This window comes from Macrobrachium nipponense, chromosome 1 (assembly GCF_015104395.2).
Source record: "Macrobrachium nipponense isolate FS-2020 chromosome 1, ASM1510439v2, whole genome shotgun sequence".
Taxonomy (NCBI): Eukaryota; Metazoa; Arthropoda; class Malacostraca; order Decapoda; family Palaemonidae; genus Macrobrachium; species Macrobrachium nipponense.
This window is the reverse complement of record NC_087200.1, coordinates 132191577-132199566: the sequence shown is the minus strand read 5'-3', so window position 1 is coordinate 132199566 and position 7990 is coordinate 132191577. Positions and strand designations below refer to the sequence as shown.

The 7990-nt window shown below is 37.0% G+C and overlaps 1 long non-coding RNA gene across 1 annotated transcript; it reads right to left on the bottom strand.

The window, feature by feature from the left end:
• Nucleotides 1–4303: 4303 nt before the first annotated feature.
• LOC135219641 (uncharacterized) lies at nucleotides 4304–7741 on the bottom strand. Its single transcript, XR_010315478.1, has 3 exons — nucleotides 7587–7741; nucleotides 4763–4839; nucleotides 4304–4649 (listed from the first exon to the last, which is right to left on the bottom strand). It is a non-coding gene; the product is annotated as an uncharacterized LOC135219641 (long non-coding RNA).
• Nucleotides 7742–7990: the final 249 nt, after the last annotated feature.

The following is a 7990-nucleotide window of genomic DNA, read 5'->3' as shown; positions in this document are numbered from 1 at the left end:
ATTAACTTTCATATGGTTAGCGGTAATTATTTGTTATTAATTTCATTTTGTTTTATTTAATTTTTTCTTTTGGTTTGGAAAATAAATATTGGTTTGGTGCAAAAGTGCCTACTCATTCAACCATGTATGTAAGGTATACATATATCCAAGTAGCTGTAATGTTAGAAATTTATGTCGACAAAAAGCAAACGGAAAACCTAAGGCCTATAAATGACTCTTAAATGTCATGAACCATCAAGTCTTCTACCTAGATACATAGGCAGCTGTAATGTAAGAAATTTACGTCGAAAAAAAGAAAAACGCAGGTCCTTTAGATGAAAGGCTTAAATCTCTTGAATCATCAAGGTATTTACTCAAACGAAACTCACTTTCGTTTATGTATCCCTTTCGCTAACAATATTAATAAGGAAATGCGTAGAACATTTAAGAAACAATTCTACAGCATTTTGTCTTTAGAATATCTCTGAACCTCCCTGAACTCCAAACATCTGATTACAGCTGAATCATAATCAGTTGTAGCATAAAGAAAAATAAGCCTAGCTGTGATTAGCCCAGCTTGTCCTCGTAAGGACACGTTTCGTTTCGTTTTTCATCTTTTCTTTTGGCTTGAGTCAATGCAAAATATTTCATATACTTTGGAAGCTCATTTTACAAGCTAATGGCATCTTAATCATGAGCCAAATAGGCGTTTGTTGATGGTGAGTATTAATGACAGTCACAATAACACTCAGTACACTGCTGGGCCGATCACCAACGTCAAGTAATCACTGGTGAAGGCAATAATTGGATGGGTGGCCACCAAGAAGATCCCGAGAGTATTGCGGATAAAAAACGTATCTATAGCTGGTCTGGATGTTCTAGTCATCATTATTTTATTTGCTTGCTGCACAAGGTCGAAGATATTTCATCTACTTTACAACGCATGTGTAAATGAGTTGTAAAGTAGATGAAATATCTTCGAAACGTTTTTTTTTCTATATTTTTTTTACTGTAACCGATGTCTTACAATCCACAATGAAAAAAATGCTACATTACATATTTTGTATTTGGAACAAATGGCAACATATTATCAGTGTTTTATAGAGACAGATAACTAGTGCAGTTTGCGTGAATATAAATATTCTTTGGTAGAATACTACTTTCAATTATTACTCATGAGTCTAAAATATGATTGTCTTTGTTTATATGTATATAGTATGAACATTTCCTAGCTTCATTTCGTTGGCAAATGGGTACTTTTAGAAATAACAGACCCCCTTTAATAGTATCCAACAATTCTGGAGACCACGGTGGGCAAGTGGGGTTTTAGACAGGCGGAAAATACAAAATGAGTGAAATACAAGCATGGATTTAACCTAGTCCAGCGGGTATTTTCCCTCCCTTCGCCCCTGCACCCCCGACCTAACCTATTCTAGTGGGTTGTGGTCCGAACCTAGCCTAGAGTGCCGGGTCCTTAGTTATAGCGAGTGCCATCGGCATATTGTCTTCAATATACATTTTGTCCCGGCAACACCCCTGATGATATCTGCTGCTGACGGGTATCATTCCATCTTATTCAAATGTACAAAAATAGACTTTGAATTCTTACCAAAGCACCAAAAATATCCATAATAATAAAGAAATCCTTTTGAATGTCTACAGATACACTGGCGCTATAATAGTATACAAACTAAGTACCAATGATAAAAGTTAGACGAACCACCAGAGAAGGAGGCGGGCGGCGGGAAATGATCTAATTGGACATCTGGATTCAGAGCTTCAGCTGAAAATGAACTCCTGTCGCTTTTATCTTAATGTGGCAGTCTGCTCTCGTCTAATTTCAAATTTCTTCCCCCCCCCCTTTTTTTTTATTAGGCAATATATATCAGGTACGCATCCCTTATAACTTATGAATCTATTGTAAATATGGAAAAAGACTTGACTGCAAAGTGTTTCTTTAATAGTGATTGTAATAAACATTTTACAACTGACAGCCTGTATATTAGGAAACACTAATAAAGACTCGAGTCATTGCATATGTTTGTTACGCTTTTTTAGAAATACACATCCCGTTCATACTAAAAGTCTCTACCATATGTTTCAATTACGTCTTTTTCTGAATGATTTTATTAAATTGATAGAGGACATTATGTCGTAAATGAAACTAATAAAAAAACGCGGCCGACTACGGTCAGAACTAACAAAAACCCTTTCTAGTCTGAATGCTGCATACTTAGCATTGTCTCTCTTTCATGCTTCTCTCAGTAACAACGTTCCTTATATCAATTGGTTTGTGAAAGTAAATAGAAATCACGTCATAAGAATTAAGTGGGTTAGACCTATAACAGGCGCACGGGGCGAGGAGAGTAATTTGTTTGTTTACATGGTGTTTTTTACGTTGCATGGAACCAGTGGTTATTCAGCAACGAGAATAACGGCTTTACGTGACTTCCGAACCACGTCGAGAGTGACCGTCTATCACCAGAAATACACATCTCTAACCCATTGGTGGAATGCCCGAGAATCGAACTCGCGGCCACCGAGGTGGCAGGCCAAGACCTTACTGATCACACCACTGAGGCGCTGCGAGGAGAGTAATGCTCCTGCAGTTCTTTAAAATTCTGGGGAGGCGGGGGGGGGTGGTTACTGTAAAGAGCGCGCTATTAACAAGGCCAGACTCTATTTTATGAAAACACTGTGTACATCGATGTATAAAATGTTGCAAAAAGTTTTTATTCAAAACGTTCAATGATGTATGATCAATGTACTTACCTGTGCGAGTCCAATGACGCTGAGCATTCAAAATGCACTCTCATGATTTAATTTTCTCTGTGATGCTAAAAGGCGCACCTCATTTCTAATGGATTTTGAAATGCCTTTCTGCCTTTTATCACATTCAGCAATTTACTAACTACAAACCTATAAAACCCCATAACCATTGTAGGGATCTGACTTTGAGTATCGGTTTATCATTTTGCTGACATTATGACAGGGCAAGGCTGGTGTATAATGTAAAATCATCCTAGACCTGCATGCAAGAAGGTATTCCCCATTCTTTTACTAAACAGAGCAAATGCTCATCATAGTTAAAAACAGCCATGGCATATAAAAGTAAAATCATATGTCGGATTCGGAGAAATAATTATGCAAATATTAGGTCAAAGATGCATCGTAAATTAAATAAAAGATCTTGATTAAATGCTGCTGGAGAAGAAAATGAATATGACAGAAACATTAAAAACATACCGATGTTTTTATTTTTTTTTTTTTTTTTTTTTTTTTCAGTGGTATTCAGTATGGTGTTCACAACAATCATAGTTTGACGATGGTGATCAGCCGGGCAGCCGTGTAGTGAGGGTTATCATTACTGTCATGAATATTCACAATGAGCAAACCCTTATTTGGAACATGATTAAGATGCCATTAACTTGTAAAATGAGCTTTCAAAGTATAAGAAATATTGTCCATTCACTCAAAAATAAAAGGTAAAGAAAGAGAGAGAGAGAGAGAGAGAGAGAGAGAGAGAGAGAGAGAGAGAGAGAGAGAGAGAGAGAGAGAGAGAGAGGACAAGCTGACCCGGTTCCTAATAGGCAACCTTGTCACAGATCATCGCTCTTTCAGTTTTCATTATGTTGAGACTGACGAAAATTCCTGTACGGTTAAATGTTATTAGAATTCACAGAAGCTCTCAGACATTTCAAAGATAAATTGCAGTAGAAATAGTAACAGGAAATAATGTAGACTTCGAATTGGAATACAGAGTTTAGGCCAAAGGCCAAGCGCTGGGACCTATGAGGTCATTCTGTGATGGGAGGGAAATTGACAATAAGAAGATCTAAAAGGTGCAACAGGAGGAAAACCTTCCAGTTGCACAGTGAAACAGCTGTTAGGGAGGGAGGGTGGGAAATCAAATGGAAGAAATCATATCAACGGAGGTACAGTCAAAGGAATGACAGCGGTTGCAGCCAGGTGCCGAGGGGACACTGCAAAGAACCTTAAGTAATGCCCACAGTGCAACCTCGAGGGGTGCACTGAAGGCACTATCCCCTACGGGAATAATGTTGATCTGGGGCAGTCCAAGTCTGCATATTTCCTAATTTATTCCTAAATCAAAAAGTCCGAAACGTCCTACTTATTTTCTTATCTAGTTTGTAAGCGAAAGGAAAGTACACACGAGAATTACTTGTCTTTCAATGAATAACTTCATGATTCATGACATTTGGGTAATTTAAAGGAATCAATTTCTATTATTTTTGCCGACATAAATCTATAACATTGTAGATACAGATACCGAGGGTATACGGATAGTTTGAATGAACAGGCATTTATGCGTCAAACCATTATTTATTTTCCAAATGAGCAAAAAATAAAATGATAAAAAACATTATTACCGCTAAATAGATGAAAGTTAATTCCAATATTGTGTTTCCTTAAGAAACGATGTATGTCAGTTATCAGTTAGTCAACAATTAGAAGTCCTTAGATTGAAATCCATCCATTCTCTCGCATCAGTGGCAGCTCCTGGTGATCTAAAGGAATGTCTGTTCGTCCTCCGGTGTTTGTGCCCTATTTTCCGAATGGTATCGGCCTACAGCATTCATGTCCAGGATTTCTGGTACAGTCCACACGAACCCACTTACAGTATTCAGGTCTAGTAAAGTTAGGCCTCCCTGAAAATAAAAAGCGAGTTGTCTTCAGAAAACTTTCGAAAGATTAAGCTATAACGGCTATACAAATAGAAATTATTATCATTAATTATTAATGTTATTATTAAAGAATTTACCGAGTGGATTTGCTGTGGTTTCCGAAATCGTGACGACAGACAGGACGAGAAGGGCGAACACCATCATCGTTTGGAACCTGTAAGAAAGAAAAAGACCAGGAAATCAGTTGTGCGAAACCGTGTTAACATGTTTCCAATGACATTTAACATTAACGTAATCTTTTTCTCTTTCTCTTTTAGGTGTAATAAATAAGCAAATATATTCCTCTCTCTCTCTTTCTCTCTCTTTTAGCAGTGTGCACAAGTAAATAAATTCATGTTAATCATGTACTCTATGAAAAAATTATGTCTATATAGTAGTAAGATTACTTTCAGACGCATACTAGTGAAAAAGACCATCAACGCCGTTATACAAACAAGTTGCTACCTTATGTTAGTTTTCAAATAATGTCTATGGTAGAACAGCTTTGCTTTTGGTTGAGACAGTAATAAAAATTACACATTCATTAAAATTTCAAACGTTTTTATCGTTTCAATTAAAATATTGTATTCCTTTTCCACTTTTTTGTTTTTACTGCACAATCTCTGACGCAATTTGCTCTTATTAAATAGTATTAAGTGAATTATTCCTTTTAATGGTTTTTCATATTAGAAAAAAAGAAGCCGAACTTGATTATGTCAGCTAAGAATCTGAACATGAAATTCTAACCAAGGCTGGACATCCAGTACTTTGTAAAAACCTTTACAAATTTTAATTCTAGATGGGATTTAGAATTTTATAACATCCTGCCATGCAATCAATGTCTTAACGAATGTTATTCATAAATCCATATCTTTATTCTAGCGCCAATTTAATGTCATAATTGTATGGCGGAGTCGCCATGAGATCCTCACTTTTTGTAAATATGTGTACATGGCCATCGCCTAAGAAAGGACCTTTCGAGAACACCAAAAACCTCAGATTTATGAGCAGTACTTCGACGATATATTCATCACAATAAAAGAAACAGACGATGCCGGACAACAAGCAGATGTTATGAAAAGAAACTCTGTGCTCAACTTCACCACAGCACAGCCAGCAGAAAACTTTACCATTTCTTGTTGTCCTGGTAAAACAAGGAAGACAGTTTACACAAAAGCAACGAACGCTGGCCGGACGATAAAAAGTCTATAAAGAGAGCGTGTCAATAGAGCCTTCACACACACAGCACATCATGGAGATCATGGAAAAACAAACATAACGAACTTGACCGAATTCGCCAATTGTAGACAAACAATGGTTATGCAGATCAAATAATTGAAACTGCAATTAATATGGAAACGGGTGAATTTTACAAATCCAACACGACGACGAAAAAGAAGATTCTGATTATTACCACCGTCTATATTAAGGGTCTGCATACAAGGAGGAATGCCGCACACTACGTGAGATAGTAAGCAGAGGCGTAACTCCAAAAGAACGTTACCACAAAATAAGCCTCAGATATATAGTAAGCCTAACCTTGTAGCAGTCCCAACAGGAAGAACAGAACCGATCCAAGAAGACCAAAAGAGATGTGCATAAACGTAGTATACAAATTCACTTGTTCAAAGATGTGTAAATTTCACAGCCAAAACTACATCGGGCACACTACGACCCTTCGGAGACGTCTGCTAACTCATAGAAATCAAGGGGCCATTCATCAGCATTGTGTACATGTTCACGACAGGAAGCCATCCCTACAAAAGCTGATAAAAGGCACCAAAGTCATACACAGAAACCGACCATGAATCTCCAACCAGAGTCGGATTATATAATCCCTTCCAGCAGGAGAAAAATGCACAAGCCAACAGGGACCAGATAACATGCCCCCAACCATCTGACACATTGCGCCCCTTAGGGGACACGAGAGTGCCCAGCCAAGGTCAAGTAACATGCTTGCTCAAGTCGCTGAGACCCCGCCCAACACAAACCTCCAGCCGATCATTAGCGTTGAGCATTTGGACGCAAACATGCACTTAAATTTAATATTATACATATGCATAAACAGACATTTATTTGTTTGTACCTTCTGCATTCGTTAAAAAATTCTCATTTTTGTACCTTATTTTCTGTATTTGCAAAATACATGTAAGATTTTACTTTGATTTAAACATAAATCTAAAGAAATATTGAGCACATGGTATTGTATTTTTTAATATTGATTTAACCACATGTTTAAAGTTTTACTTTTGTTGTCATACGTCCTCTTTGTACCCGAAACAACGCCATTAAGCTTTTAATTCCTTGACCAACCAGTTCCCACACCTCAAGGTCATTTTCCTCAAACGGTAATATAACTTTACGTCGGAAGGTTAGAATGTAAGTCAGTAATCGCTTGATAATGTCATAGTTTGGTGAAACAGCTATTGCTATAAAAACCAATAAATAGAAGAAGCAAGTCTACATATTTTATCACCAGATATTGACGCACGAGAATCGGGAAGAACCCCGATAGTATGAAGATATCTGCAAGAAACTTGCTGATAGCCAACTAAAAATGCAATCAAATCAATATAGATATATATATATGGCTAGATCTAATATATTATATTTAATATATATAATATTATATATGATATTGATTACACTGTGTTGTGGTGTTTACCCATATGAAAGAACATGTAAATTAGAATATACTCCATCTGTTCCACCGAAATGATTGACACTTGAAAGCCGATATCACTACTTACTACATAAATATATAATAACTAAATATAATTATGACTAGTGAAAGGAAACAGATTCTACTACGCTTTCTTTTGAATCTTTATAGATGTTTTGATGGTTAGAAGAGGGAATCTTTTACTTTAGTAATAATAATAAAACTATGATATAAACGAGCATATTGACATTCTTCCTTACCTTGCCATCTTTATAAGTACCTGCAGCTGGAAAAGCAACTACAGTTGAGTGACTCGATCAATACTTTGGAAGTCTCACCTCTTCAAAGAGTGGAGCTCTACTGTGCTCACGGCTCCCTCTCAGTGTGAATCTAAATACGCAACATCCAGCTCCATTTTAAACAGCAATATGTTGGGGAAACCCAGGTCTTACAAAAACAATCTGCTTCTTCTTCTTCTTCCTCCTCTCAGCCTAATGACGAGTTGAGGTAGTTTTTTTATAAGCCGCCTCCGGCTGTTTCTGGCTTGTGCCCTCCTCCCTCATACCCTGAATTCTCGCTAAAAGTTACACTTGTGTTTCCTTCGTGTTCTTCTCTGGAAACTGCTCTCTCTCTCCTTTTACATAACAGTTAATTAATTGTGATA